Source organism: Nicotiana attenuata, chromosome 6 (assembly GCF_001879085.1).
Source record: "Nicotiana attenuata strain UT chromosome 6, NIATTr2, whole genome shotgun sequence".
Classification (NCBI taxonomy): domain Eukaryota; kingdom Viridiplantae; phylum Streptophyta; class Magnoliopsida; order Solanales; family Solanaceae; genus Nicotiana; species Nicotiana attenuata.
This window is the reverse complement of record NC_031994.1, coordinates 56,984,614-57,000,157: the sequence shown is the minus strand read 5'-3', so window position 1 is coordinate 57,000,157 and position 15,544 is coordinate 56,984,614. Positions and strand designations below refer to the sequence as shown.

The following is a 15,544-nucleotide window of genomic DNA, read 5'->3' as shown; positions in this document are numbered from 1 at the left end:
AACTTCTATATACAATGCCGAAACCTATCAAATCATGTCCGATTGACCTCAAATTTTGCACACAAGTCACATTCCACATTACGAACCCACTCCAACTTCTGAAATCGGAATCTGAACCCGATATCAAAAAGTCCGCTCCCTGTCAAACTTCCCAAAAACCATCAAACTTTTAATTTTCGCCAAATGACCCCGAAATGACCTACGGACCTCCAAATCCACATCCGGACACGCTCCTAAGACCAAAATCACCATACGGAGCTATTCCCAGGCTCGGAATCCCAAACGGACATAGCTAACATTAAATTACACTTCTACCCATATTTATGAAATTCTTCCAAAATGGCAACTTTCCACAATAAGTGCCGTAACACTCCCGGGTCATCCAAAACCCGATCCGGACATATGCCCAAGTCCAAAATTATCATACAAACCTATTGGAATATTCAAATCCCGATTCCGAGGCCGTTTACTCAAAAGTCAGATCCTAGTCAATTCTTCCAATTTAAAGCTTCCAAAATTAGAGATTTTTTTCCAAATTGACTCCGAACTTCCCGAAATCTAAATTCCGATCATAAGTACAAGTCAAAATACATTAAGTTAATCTACTCAGGGCCTCAACCCGCTGAATGACGTGCTAGAGCTCAAACGACCGGTCGGGTCGTTATAATTTTAGGTCTACCGCATCCTCTTTTAACACATTTCTCCATCATAGTTTTACACATATGAACCAATGTATCTATTAGTTGAAACAGAACATGACCAAACCATCTCAAACGGCCTTCTCTTATTTTATCCTTAATGTATGATACTTGCACCTTCTTACAATTATGGTCATTTTAATTGTCACGACCCAAATTCCATTATAGGTCGTGATGGCGCCCAACACCATTGTTAGGCAAGCCAACCCTAGTCAACTAGTGAGTTCTCATTTATTTTACCAAAACAATCCCAACATTTTTCTTAATCTTAAACTTTTAGACAGTCTAAAATTAAGGAGTTCATAATAATAGAAATACATCCCAAAATAATAGTTTACAAAGTGCGTGCCAAGAACTAGTGTACCAAGTACTAGGACAACTAGTAGAATGTACAAATATACCACTATCCTACTGCCTGAAATTATCACTTAGTACTTGACGATTTTTGGCAAGTACCATACTTGGAATCATATGAAAATCGCCTTCGATCTTCAAGATCTAGACGGTTCCGTCTGTATCATTCATGGAAATGTGATATGAGGTTGATTCACCAAGATCTTTGGTCGATTCTTCAATTTTTGTCGAACTAGGGTTTGAAATTTATACCTTATCCTTTTACCAGTTCCTTTACTGATTGCATGTGGTATTTTCTTCCCTTATTTATGTCTGATTAACTATTTTCCTTGATTGTTTGTTCAATTCCTACCACTATATAAAACCCTCCCCAATTCCCCCTTGGGACCTAAGTTATCACTGCTATTACACTCAATACATCTCTCTCACCCGTTTATCTTTCTTTGAAATACTTGTCTCTTTTGCCGGCTGAAAGCCAAGGCCATAATATTATCAACCTCCTCCGGTGCAGGCACTGCTCGAAGCCCTTATGAGGCTTTTGTGAACTCTGAAGAATCGGAGATCTGGGGTTCTTGCTACCAATATTCTAATCTCCTTATTATTCTTTTGCTTGTCTAACTTTGCTACTGGTTAGTGCTTTTAACCCTTGCAATGTTAAATATTTTTTCTTCTGCATACCTATATGTGTTTCAAATTCTGTGAGCGTGATTTAGTTGTGAATCCCTGATATTGCACTGCTATGATATCATTCGATACTCCCCTGTCATTCTATATTCTTTGATAGTTGAATGCATTTTAGCACATGTGATAGCTTCCTTCTTGCTCTTAGTTTTTGTTAGGCTAATATGTGTTCTTCACTATGTCTTGCACTTCTATGTTGGTTTTCCCTTTTTCCTTCTGGAATCAGTTCTGTGCCTCAGTGTTTATCTAGCATCTGAGCATGGTTGAGCTTTGAGTTTCAATGCCTGCCTATTATATGTGTTCTTTTAACGAAGCTGACTGACATAACTATCTGTTGTTAGTTCTTGCCTTGCTTTGGGTATTACTAAAACTATTATGAACCCCCCTACTTTAAATGAATCATTTGGTGCTGAGTCTTGTGTTTAATCGGCTGTTCTTTGCAAACTAGCCATAACTATATGGGTCTCATGTAGCTATACTGCTACCCTAAACATGTTTCCTTGCTATTTGTACTTCTGATCTTTAGCACCACTTAAGACTTTAGGATAAATATCTCATTTTCTCTCTTATGTATGGTCAACTGACATGTTAATGTGTAGCTAATTTGCCCCTTTTACATGCCATAAGTTCCTGTACTATCATCTATTCCCCATCATGTTAAGCTTTCCTGATATTGGTTAAGTTGTGCCACTAGTATGTTGAATATGATGTCATGTTAGAACTGTCATGTAAAACTTGTACTCTACTTGTCTCCTACCTATGATTATACCAAATTGACATTTGAAACCCTTTAGATTAATTCCCTATTCTTAACTCGTATGGCATTGTGCACCCTTATATGTTGATCCTATAATCTCCGAAAATCTAATTCCCCTAACTCTCTCAATATTTTTTTGCCCAATATGCTATTTCTTGATAAGTGTTTGAACCTGTAATATCAACTTGCCCTCTAAGTCTTGTTGATTCTCTTAACTTGCATGTTCTTTGTTTAATCAACCCTGATGCGTCTACTTATAAAGTATAAATACTCCTCTTCAAATTTTATCTCTTAGTCCCTATTAGTAGGTTTCAGAATTGTTACTTGATTGTCTGCGTAGTCTGTTAATTGGTTTGGTTATGTTGTGCATCTGTTGTTGCTGTGTAAAAAGGTCTTCCCTTTTAGCCTAGTATGGATTCTTGTGTGAGTTTGAATTGAGCAATTGATATACTCTGAGGTTTGGGGTGTATTTGGACCTGTATTTGCTACACGAAGAGCCTGCTGAAGGCCCAGGCTTTAATGGGTTATAGTCGTTTGGGACTCTTATGCAAACTAAGCATGTAATTTTTAATATGTGGAATTCACACTTGTATTCATTAATTCTGGGTCTGTAATAATTTTGTAATTGAATAGATGGGAGATTAGTAAAAGGGGTGGGGTATTTTAAATCTCGCACAAATGGGTAGAAAGCATGCATGTAGGATCTATGTGCTCTACTTGTTGTTTTGGATATCATGCGTCGCGCACTAGTAGAAACCATGCCCATAGGAATTACATACTCACTCGACCTGTTTACTATCAAAGCATGAGTTTAAGTACTTTATTTGTTCCCCATGTCTACTGCTATGTGTTACTAGACGGCATGCCTATAGGAAACAAATGTCAATAATTGTTCATTAAATTTGCGCAAGTGCAGTATATTTCCTAGATAACATGCCTATAGGATTACACTAACTTATATTCTGCTAGATACCATGCATATAGGGCTCTAATTGATTAACTAATCAACTGTTTCCGTTGTCTTATTACGCTGCTACTTAGATAGCATGCCTATAGGTATAAGCGATAAATCTGCCAACTATTGGAACCTAGCTATAAAAGAGTGATACTCGTTTATGAAGCATGCCAACAGGATCGACGAGAATAATCAGAGTTTTTCCAATGGCTTTCACTGCCCCATCGTATAAATCACTTAGAGATCATGTCCATTGGTCTTAATAACATATAATCTATAATCTCGATAATCTGAATAGCAGTATTGCCTTGAGACTTTTCTTGAACTGTGTAGTGATTTAGAAGCTATGTCTATAGGTTTAAAATGGCATCTTGAACCTGAAACTGCCTATACATAATGTAGAATCTACCCGCATGCAATTGTTGTCTATGTGTGGAGGCTAATTTGGGCCTTTAATTGTCGTTATGTAAAGTCCTACTTATTTTGAATTTCGCCTAGATTTATCATTTTTAGCAACCTAAGTAGAGTCTAGAACCACCAAAATAGAGGTCCAATGCCTCCTGGACCATAAGCATGGGACGGGTAGTGCACGCGTAGGGTACGATGTAGAATTGAATTAGAATGCCTTTAGGTAAACAACTTTAACATAATAATTGGGTAGTGATTACGCCCAAATATGCCTTATAAAAAAGTCTAAGCGGTCATTGCAAATATAATCGGGTTTACAAGTCCGAAGTCGAATCCCACAGAGAACTAAGGCTCAACTACAGCTGTTCACTATCACCAAGAAGACAAGCTTGAACAATTCCTAACTTATAGATATTAAGATTCTTGTGTTTAACTAATTAACTAACAAATTAAAATAGTAAATTAACAACTAAAGATACTAAGGGTTAGAGACAAGAATAAGGAGGTCTAAAGTTATGATTTTCCGTATTGTTAGAATTCTTCCCGCTACATTTTCTATAAATTCGCCTAAGTATTCTCTCGATCATGAGCACTTTGAGTGTTGTAATTCTCTCTCGAGTAACTACCACAATTTACTAGACATATTCTCCCGAATTACGCTAGCTGGCATTAAGTATGGCTCACTCGGATCGCACCAAGGTTTCGTTATCCCTAATCCCACCTTTAAACCCTCCGTATTGATCCCTCATATACGTTAGGAGTGATGTTGTTCAACAACTACCTAAATATGCACTATCTCCTGAGTAATACACACAACAAAGGCATAGTCGATTGGGAGCTCTTCAACCAACCATAATAATAACGTTGTTGAACAAATAGAGAAAAAGCTACAGCAAATCTATATTAAAAATGTAATAGGAAAATCATCCTCGGATAGGTTCCATCAAAACCCTAGATAACAAATTAGTTATTCATAATAGTATGCCTACTACAATACTAGAATTCATAACCAATAATGAAAATAGGAAGAATGAACTGAAAAACTCGTAGAAAAATTATCCGCCTTGCTCTTAGTGTGTTCTTGCCTCCTTACGTCGAATCCTCGGTCTCTTGTCGGTATCCTTTCCCTCCCCCCCCCCCCCCCATCTCCAAAAGTGGCATTTTTAGGTTTATTTATATGTGTAGGAGAAGACCTAAACGTGTAGGTCAAGTCCTAGTCAAACCAGGAGACATAATAAGCCTTCAAAGCTCGGAATGGATCTCGCCACAGGACTGGCGTCGCCAGGCATAACGCCTGGTGGACCTGGCCCCAGGCCTAGCGTCGCCAGGTCTAACGCCTGCTTAAAGCTTGGCGTCGCCAGGTATAAAGCTTGCTTAGCAGGAGATGATAGTCTGTGCCCGCTGAAGAATATGATTAACTCCCTATCTTAAGGGAGTTGCGAAGTCTTATAAATGTTTCACAGGGTGATCCTTTAGGCTAAAAAACTTAAGATCCCCTCCCCCCCTCCCCCCCCCCCCTTTTCTCCTCTCCTTTATGAATTTGTGATATACACTGAGTCATCTAATATAGACCATTATAGTTGTATCCTTGTAGGCCTTAAGATTTGTGCCAATTCTCATTGTGTTATAATAAAATTCTCCGACCATTTGTCCTCTTTCTTTATTTGACCATCCCGCGTAATTATAATCCACATAGTCTTAAGTTCGGCCGGGACCCACAGTTGTGGACCTCGGGGAGTGCCTAACACTTTCTCTTTGAGGTAATTTGAGCCCTTACCCGATCTTTGGTGGCATTGACTAGTCAAACAGAGTTATCTGCATAATAGGTGCCCTAACGCACCTTAAAAACCGTTAAATGGTGACTCTTCTTTTAACACTCTATCTCCCATTCCAAAGAGTTGTCACATGTCGAAACCCACTTTCGCGAGAAAAAGGGGCGCGACAGCGTGGCGACTCTGCTAGGGATTTATACTTAGGCTCTTACCATAATGAACTTGGCTTCTGTGGATTATTTTCTTTGTTACATGCTATGACATGCACATCCCTTCCCTTCTTCACCTTTATTTGTTTAAATTTGCTATTACATGCACATCCTTTTCCCTATTCACCCTTATCCGTTTAAATCTGTTATGACATACCCATCCCTTTCCCGTTCACCTCTATTTGCTATGACCACTCCTCACTGCTCTTCATTTTGTCTAAGACTGTCATATCATGCCTTTCCCATCCCTACTCCCTTACTTGCTTTATTGCTCTTCATTTTGTCTAAGACTGCCATATCATGCCTTTCCCATCCCTACTCCCTTACTTGCTTTATTACATTCTCGGATATATTCCACGAACCTACTCCCTTACTTGCTTTATAACTTGCTGAAATTTCAGATGCAAAAACCCGTGGCTTACTAGGCTTTCGTGATTTGGGTATAATTTACTGCTAAATCTAGGTAAGAGTACAAACCACTAAATTGCATGTACTCCGTCTGAAGTATAAGCATGAACTTCCTTATTTTCTTAAATCTTTAATTTATCATTACATTTGAGAATGATTATCAATTAATCTGTCTTAGTATTTGGTCTTACCGACTTTCAATCTCCTCCTTTTTCCTTTTGCAAGAAGCGACTATACGCACACATGAATTTATGAAGATCCATATATTTCTTTCCCATAAAATCTACTTGTATGTTAATGAAAAAACCAACGATGACGACCGTGAGTTAGATTTTCTAAAAAAAATAAAAATAAAATAAAAACGTGTACTACATTATGCAGAGGGTACATGTAGGGTTTATTGCTTGATTATCCATTCGTAGGTATGTGTCGGCAGAGTCATTAGTGGTGAAATTTCTGTTTGTTTCACGTATATATTTTATGTACTTTCTCAGCTAACTGGGGTCCTTTTTCAGGCAGGGGCGGCCCGACGAGTTTTGTGGCATAAAGTCAAACTTTATGAAGGGCCTTAATTTTTTTTTTTTAAAGAACTTTTTTTATTTGAAGTCTATTTTTCTACTTTTTTTAGATGCAAAGTTATTAATAATTTTTTTACAGTCAGTTTCTTTTAATAAGTCTTTCTCAATTGACAATATAGCCAATCCAATTAACTCTATTGAAATATTGTTGATCTTTGTTGAGATTTTTATCAGTTTTAATTTTAAAAAACTTCTTTCCACTGAAATAACGGTTACAAGAGTTATTAATATTATTCTATAAGCAATATAGGCTTTTATTAAAGAATCGAATCTTTTTATTTGATTGAGTATATCAATTAAACTGTTATCTTCTAATTGTACTATGTTTCTTAACACTTTTAATTCCGAATATAAATCTAAACCGCCAATATCGGATTGATTATTATGCTTTAAGGAACATTCAAGATTAAGACAATATTTTTCTAAATTTTCATCATCTAGTGATCGCACTTTTTTAACGCTAAATAGAAAAAACAAAAATATTTTCATATTCTTCTAATTGTTCAAATCTGTTTTGAAGTGAAAAAACAGTCTTGTCTACTGTGCATAAAAAGTAATCAACTCTGAATGACTCTTCGAGAGATTTTGAGATTTCATTATCAACATTCACATCAAATTTTTTCTTCCTATATTTCACACACTGTTACGAAATTTGAGCTCATTATTCATTTCAAATGTAATTTTCTTGGCAGAAATTATAACAATTGCAAATCCTTCTTCACTATATTTGTTAAGAAAGAAATCAACTTTTTTCACTTCACATTACTTTTTTTAGCTTATATATAATTTATTAGGTGTAATAAAAAATAGGACCCCACAAATATGAGGCGACCTAAAATAGTTGCTTTACCTGGTTTAGGGTAGGGCCGCCCATGATGGCACGCAGTAAATCCCTAGTTATTTGAGCAATATTTGGCCTTCACAACATTACTCAACTTCACGACAAAACATTCCTACAATCATTCTTCATATTTTACAAAACCAAGAAACGCTAGGGATTTCAACATAAGTTTCAGAAGGCGCAACATCTTCTAATTAAGTTCTATCTAAAGCGAATGTGCACTTATTCCACACTTAGTTTGGAGTCTTTGGACCCCAATTTTAATTAACACCATCTACCAAGATGCATCCATTTTGTCCCTCTAATTGAGTTATTTTGGCGCATTTTTAAATTTAAAATTATATGACTTTTCATATTAGTGAAATATTGTGATGGTTATATTACTGATCATAATTTGTTGTGCAACTCCTGAGGCGACCTTTTCCACTAGTTGTCTACTAATCAGTCTCTGGACCTGTCATCATGATATTTGTTGATGTTCATCACACAACAAACACAAAACCGGGGGGGTGGGGGTTGTTTTGAGTACGATTAAATAATTCATAGCAATTAGAGCAACAGGGGATGTAGCTCAGATGGTAGAGCGCTCGCTTAGCATGCGAGAGGTACGGGGATCGATACCCCGCATCTCCACTTTTATTAAAGCTTTAAAGGGCAGAAAGAAACAAGAAGAAAAACATTAGCATCATCTAATTGAAAAATAAAATACTCCTCCTAATCAAAAATATAAGATATTATTTTAATATCTTTTTTCCAGCAATAGAATAGTCTACTGCTCTTTTCTTTTATTAGTATCATCTAATTGAAAAATAAAATACTCCTCTTTATCAAAAATATAAGATATTATTTTAATATCTTTTTTCCAGCAATAGAATAGTCTACTGCTCTTTTCTTTTCTTTTTGTGGTGTTTCAATATATTGTCAAATAGACATTGATAATTCACAGTTTATCCTCGAGTTTTGCTATTTTCTCACAAAGCTACACTGTCCAACTAGCCGTTCCAAAACCCATGATATGCTTCTATTAAAGTCATAATCTACCGACTTGGTTATTATTAGTCTCTAACACTCAAAAGCAAGAAAAGAAAAACAAATAAAAAGGAAGCAAGAAAAGCAAAATGAAAAGGTTCACTTAGTTAACAGGGATTTACGGTAATGTTCGGAGATTCCTAAGTCACTAATTAGGAAAGTAACTCTTCTTATCTTGAAGACTTGGGCTTGATAGGGAATGGGCCTCAACTGTTGGGCTTCAGCTAGTTAATAATGAAGTCCATACGATCAACTAATTGATCCAATTGGAATTAAGGCCCAATGCCACTCAACAATAAATACCAACTGAAGGAGCTGAGGACCTTAGCTTATACGGTACAATTTCTGTTACAAATCCCAACTACCTACTCTTCTCTCTACTTCTTCTCTCTAAAATTCCTAACCAACTTCTTTCTTCTTCTTCTTCTTCTTTCAGGTACTAATATTCAGTAGCAATGGAGAAATATTGTACTTAGTTTAGTAGATTCATTGTAATATTCATTCTTTGACAATTGATCAATAAAGCTTGGGTTCCTCATCATTCATCTCTTCATTTCTATCATTTTTCAATATCATTCTAGACTATTACAAGTTGGTATCAGAGCAAGTCCCGGCACCATGACAGCACCAGACACCAGATCAAAAGTTACAGAAGAAAGTGTTAAAAAACTGGAGAATCAATTACACAATTACATGGCAGAAACTAGTATAAAGTTAGAGTCGAATGACTCTAAAATGGATGAACTGAACCACAAATTCGATCTCTTGATGGACAAGTTCTTCGCAAGCAAGGATGGGATCTTGGGAAGTGGTCCAACAGCTGCTCATACAGTGGAAGGATCAGGTAGTAGAGGAAGAACGCTGGAGAATCACGAGGTTCCTGTGGGGAGATTCCACTCGAACAATTCCAACTCCAAAGTCGACTGCCCTTATTTCGAAGAAGGAGATCCAAAAGCTTGGCTGCGAAAATGCGAAAGGTATTTTCAGTATAATCATATAACTGAACCACAACATAAACTTGAGACTGATGTATGGCATTTGAATGGTAGAGCAGAGGCATGGTACTTTTCTTATCAATTGAGTAGGGATACTGTTAGATGGGTTGAATTTGTGGAGGAAATTTTTAAAAGATTTAATGATGCTGATAATAGCAACCTAAATCTGTTAGAAAGGTTTAAAAGGGTGGAGCAAAATGGATCAATTAATGAATATTTGGAGAGGTTTGAAGATTTGAAGGCATGAGTGTTGACTAAACATCCAACAATACCTGAAGAGTTTTTTCTTGGGTTTTTTATAGAAGGACTTAACGAAGAGATTAGGCATACTGTTAAAATGCTTGATCCTTACTCATTAAGTCATGCAGTAGAAAAAGCTAGACACAAGGAAGAACTATTGGAGTCAATGAATAGGGTGAAAGGGTATGGGGGAAGACAGAATCCTCAGCCAAGTACTCAAGTTAATACTATAGGGAGCAAACCTTCTAGCTATATACAGAAGGAGAATAACCATCAGACTTCAATCTCAGGAACTAAACTCTTTGAAGCTAGAAAAGTCAGAGGGGAATGCTATAAGTATGGGGAAAGATACTTTCCTGGGCATGTTTGTAAGAATAAACAGCTCAATACACTGTCAGGAACAACAGAACAAGAGCAGTTGGAGGTAGAAGATCAAATGGAGAATGAGATAATTCCTGTTAAGAATTCAAAAGCTATCATAGATGAGACAATTAGTCTCAAGGCATTGTCAAGGACTATTACTTCTACAACTATCAAACTGAAGGGAGTATATGGGAAACAGGTATTGATGATCCTAGCAGACAGTGGCAGCACTCACAGTTTCATAGCTAGTAGCACTGCCAAGCAACTAGGAGTGCAATCCAAGAAGTTGTACCAATGAGGGTAGCTGTGGCAAATGGATGACATCTGATAAGTTACCACTCTTGCCCTCAATTCAAATGGAAAACTCAGGGTATTGAATTTGAACACAAACTGAGGTTATTAGATATTGGGGTTTGTGATGTAGTTTTGGGAGTGGACTGGATGAGAAAACACAATCCTATCTTGTTTGACTTTATTGCATATAGGCTCCAAGTGAGTGTGAAGGGAAAAAAGGTAGATTTGAAGGGATACTCTGAGGAGGGCAAACTACATAGTATGACAGCCACTGGGGGTGAAGCAATTGTTAAAAAAAGGACAGGTGCTGTGGGCACATTTGTTCACTATTAATGTACAAACCACAGAATTACCAAGTAGCATACCTGACAAGATTCAAGATATTATAGCAGAGTTTCCAGGAGTGTTTGCTGAACCCAAACGCCTGCCACCAAGAAGAACTCATGATCATCAGATTCTACTTAAACCTGAAGCAGTACCAATCAGTATCAGACCATACAGGTACAATTATTTTCAGAAGAATGAGATAGAAAAGCAGGTTAGTGAAATGCTTAATAATGGGGCTATACAACCTAGCCATTCCCCATTCTCTTCCCCTGTATTGTTAGTTAAGAAAAAAGATGGAAGTTGGAGATTTTGCATTGACTACAGGGAATTAAACAAAATGACAATTAAGGATAAGTTTCCAATTCCTTTGGTAGATGATCTTATTGATGAGCTTAATGGTTCTTCCATTTATTCAAAAATTTACTTGAGAGCTGGTTATCACCAAATAAGAATGAAGGAGGAGGACATCTACAAAACTGCCTTTAGAACACATCTAGGCCATTATGAATTTAGGGTCATGCCCTTTGGTTTGACCAATGCCCCAGCCACTTTTCAAAGCCTCATGAATCAGGTGTTTAAGCCTTTTTAAGGAAGTTTGTATTAGTGTTTTTGGATGATATATTAGTTTACAGTTCTTCAATGGAAACTCATGTATTACATCTCAGAAAAGTACTAGAGATCCTACAGAAAGAGCAGCTTTATGCAAAGATGTCTAAATGTGCTTTTGGACAGGATAAGGTGGAATACTTGGGGCACATTATCTCACGTAAAGGGGTTTCTACTGACCCTGCTAAAATTGAAGCAATGGTAAATTGGCCTGTACCCAAATCTGTGAAGGCCTTAAGGGGATTCTTAGGATTGACTGGCTACTATAGGAGATTTGTTAAATCTTATGGGATCATAAGCAGACCATTAACTAATATGCTTAAGAAGAATGCCTTTCAGTGGAATGAGGAAGCAGAATTAGCCTTTCAACAACTAAAGACAGCTATGTCAACAGTACCAGTGATTGGTTTGGCTGACTTCTCCAAGCCTTTTGTGATAGAAACTAATGCATGTGCTACTGGAATGGGTGCTGTACTGATGCAGGAAGGCAAACCTATAGCTTTTTTCAGCAAAGCACTAGCACTCAAGCACAGTGGATTGTCTACCTATGAAAAAGAGTATATGGCAGTTCTATCAGCTGTAGATAAGTGGAGACATTACTTACAAGGAGGTCACTTTATTGTTAGGATTGATAATCAAAGCCTAAAATACCTATTGGAGCAGAAAGTAACTACAACCTTACAACAAAAAGGGTTAACTAAGCTTATGGGCCTTGATTATGGGTTCAATATAAGAAGGGCAGTGAGAACAGGGTGGCAGATGCTCTCTCAAGGAGACAGGAAGATGAATCTACTCTATTAGTCATATCCAGCCCACAGGCTACTTGGCTGCAGGATATTGCTGATAGTTATGAAGGGTATCCTATAGCATTACAACTACTGAGAGTTAACCATCAATCCTAACAGTAAGGAAGACTATACTTTATACCAGGGAGTCATCAGGTACAAACAGAAGATCTGTGTGGGGAAGGGTACTGATCTAAGAGAAAAGATTCTACAAACTATGCATCATTCTGCTATTGGTGGACACTCAGGACAGAGGGTACTTACAAGAGGTTGCAACTTCTGTTTCATCGACCACATATGAAAAAAGAAGTGTAAATGGGTAGAGGAGTGTGATGTCTATCAAAGGGTTAAATCTGAAAATGTCCACTCACCAGGCTTGTTTCAGCCACTGCCAATTCCAGACGAGGCATGGCAAGATATATCCATGATGTGGAAGGATTACCCAATTCTGGGGGTAACAATGCAGTGTTAGTGGTGATTGATAGGTTCACCAAGTATGGTCATTTCTTGGCCATTAAACACCCATTTTCAGCTCCTGAGGTTGCAGATCTATTTCTCAAGGAAGTCTATAGATTACATGGGTTACCTAAAACAATAGTGTCTGATAGGGATCCTATATTCACTAGCCATTTCTGGCAACATCTTTTCAAGACTATGGGCAATAAGTTGAACATGAGCACAGCCTATCATCCACAGTCAGATGGGCAGACCGAAAGGCTAAACAGGTGCATGGAAACTTATCTACGCGCAATGGTATTTGATAATCCTAAGCTATGGACCAAGTGGCTTCATTTGGCGGAATGGTGGTATAACACCAATTACCATAGTGTACTGAAAATCACCCCCTTTCAAGCACTGTATGGTTATCCACCACCACAATTACCTACAGGATCCTTGCCCAACACAGGACAATCACCAGCAGGAGTGAGTGTAGCTCAGCGTCAACACATGTTACAAACATTGAAGGACAACTTGACACAAGCCCAGGCTCGCATGAAGTTCTACGCATATAGACTAAGGTCAGAAAGAATACTAGCAGTGGGGGACCAAGTTTACGTAAAGCTACAGCCCTATCGACAATCCTCTATAGATGTGCGCAGAAATGTAAAATTGTGTGCCAAATACTATGGTCCATATACTATTGAACAGAAGATAGGATCTGTAGCTTACCGATTGCAGCTTCCATCTGGGTCGCAAATACACCCAGTGTTTCATGTCTCGCAGCTGAAGCATCGCATAGGTCCCACCATTGTTCCAGCACAACAACCTCCCCTCTGCGATATAGAAGGAAAAATCTTGATTCAACCAGTCACCATTCTTCAGAGGAAAATGGTAAGGGTCAACAATGGAGTTGGGGTGAAAGTATTGGTTCAGTGGGCTAATCTGAGTGAAAATGAAGCATCTTGGGAGGACTGGAGATATATCAAGCATCGATTTCCAGAATTTGTGGCTCAACTACGACCTTGAGGACAAGGTCTTTCTCGAAGGGGAAGGAGATGTAATGTTCGGAGATTCCTAAGTCACTAATTAGGAAAGTAACCCTTCTTATCTTGAAGACTTGGGCTTGATAGGGAATGGGCCTCAACTCTTGGGCTTCAACTAGTTAATAATGAAGTCCATCTGATCAACTAATTGGTCCAATTGGAATTAAGGCCCAATGCCACTCAATAATAAATACCAACAGAAGGAGCTGAGGACCTTAGCTTATACGGTACAATTTCTGTTACAAATCCCAACTACCCACTCTTCTCTCTACTTCTTCTCTCTAAAATTCCTAACCAACTTCTTTCTTCTTCTTCTTCTTCTTCTTCTTCTTTCAGGTACTAATATTCAGTAGCTATGGAGGAATATTGTACTTAGTTTAGTAGATTCATTGTAATATTCACTCTTTGACAATTGATCAATAAAGCTTGGGTTCCTCATCATTCATCTCTTCATTTCTATCATTTTTCAATATCATTCTAGACTATTACATTTACGGGAAGCCCCCATTGGACAATATTGAAGGGAACCTTAGGGCAGCAGTAAAGTTGTTATGACTTATATGTTACGGGCAGGGGCGTACGCAGGAATTTTTGTAAGCGGTGTCGATATTTAAAGAAGTGAATAAATGAATTAAGAATTTATTGTTTACCTTTGGCTTCCATATTAATCCTACTCCGTCTGGTTTTAGATTATACAGCCTCCATCAAATTTTTCACAAGGTAGATCCGCCCCTGGTTACGGGTTCGGACAATATTGGTTGGACAACCGTGAGAAAGCCCCAACTGTGCTTTCGTATCTAAAATTCGATCTCGCGAAACTACGGTTTGAATTTTGATCTTATTAAACTCATTCCATGATTATGAATAAAGAGATAGATTAACCATCCCTTGCCATAAGTTTCTTAATTAGTTTAACAGCAAGCACCACCGGTGTTCCTTGTAATCATTTTCATGACGTAGCCGTTCGTTTGACATCTATATATTACTAAAAGGAGAGAAAAAATTCCTTTCCTTAAGCCAAGTGGCAGCCTAAAAAAAAGCCACATGACATAATTAGTTACTAAATTAATTATTTAGTTAATAATTAGTTATTGATTATTCTTTTTGAATTTAAATATATATAAAAAATGAAAATAATAAAAAAAATACAAAACTACCATATATATATATATATATATATATTAATTGGTTACTTTATTTGAATTAATAAATATAGATATCTTATAATTAACTATATAAAAAACGAAAATATAAATATATAAAGAAATAACTACCCATTCAAATTGGGTGGGAGTAGTTTCAAGTTGGAGTTTTTAAATTATTTTAAAATAAAAAAGCAAAAAAAAAAAATCTATAAAAAATCTATCTATATAGAATAGGAGAAGCAAAACCACTACATTAAGACAAGTGTCTTAACCTCAAAAAGGCAAGTGGCATTGTTAAGACAAAATAAACTACTTTTCTAACTAACTTTTTATTGAATTTTAAATTTTGAATTAATTGGTTACACTACTTGAATTAATAAATATAGATATCTTATAATTATCAATAAAAAACGAATATACAAAAAATATTCTACTCATTCAAATTAGAGTTTAAAATTATTTTACAATAAAAAAACAAAAATGACAAAAAAATAAAAAACTACCAATTCAAATTGGAGAGTAATTTCTTCCTAATATAGTTGTAGTAGTGTGTGTGTGTGTGTGTGTGTCTATATATATATATATATATATATATATATATATATATATATATAT

General features: G+C 36.8%; 1 non-coding gene across 1 annotated transcript; it reads left to right on the top strand.

Annotated features, from left to right (window-relative positions):
* On the top strand, positions 8,222-8,294 carry TRNAA-AGC. Its single transcript has one exon. It is a non-coding gene; the product is annotated as a tRNA-Ala (tRNA).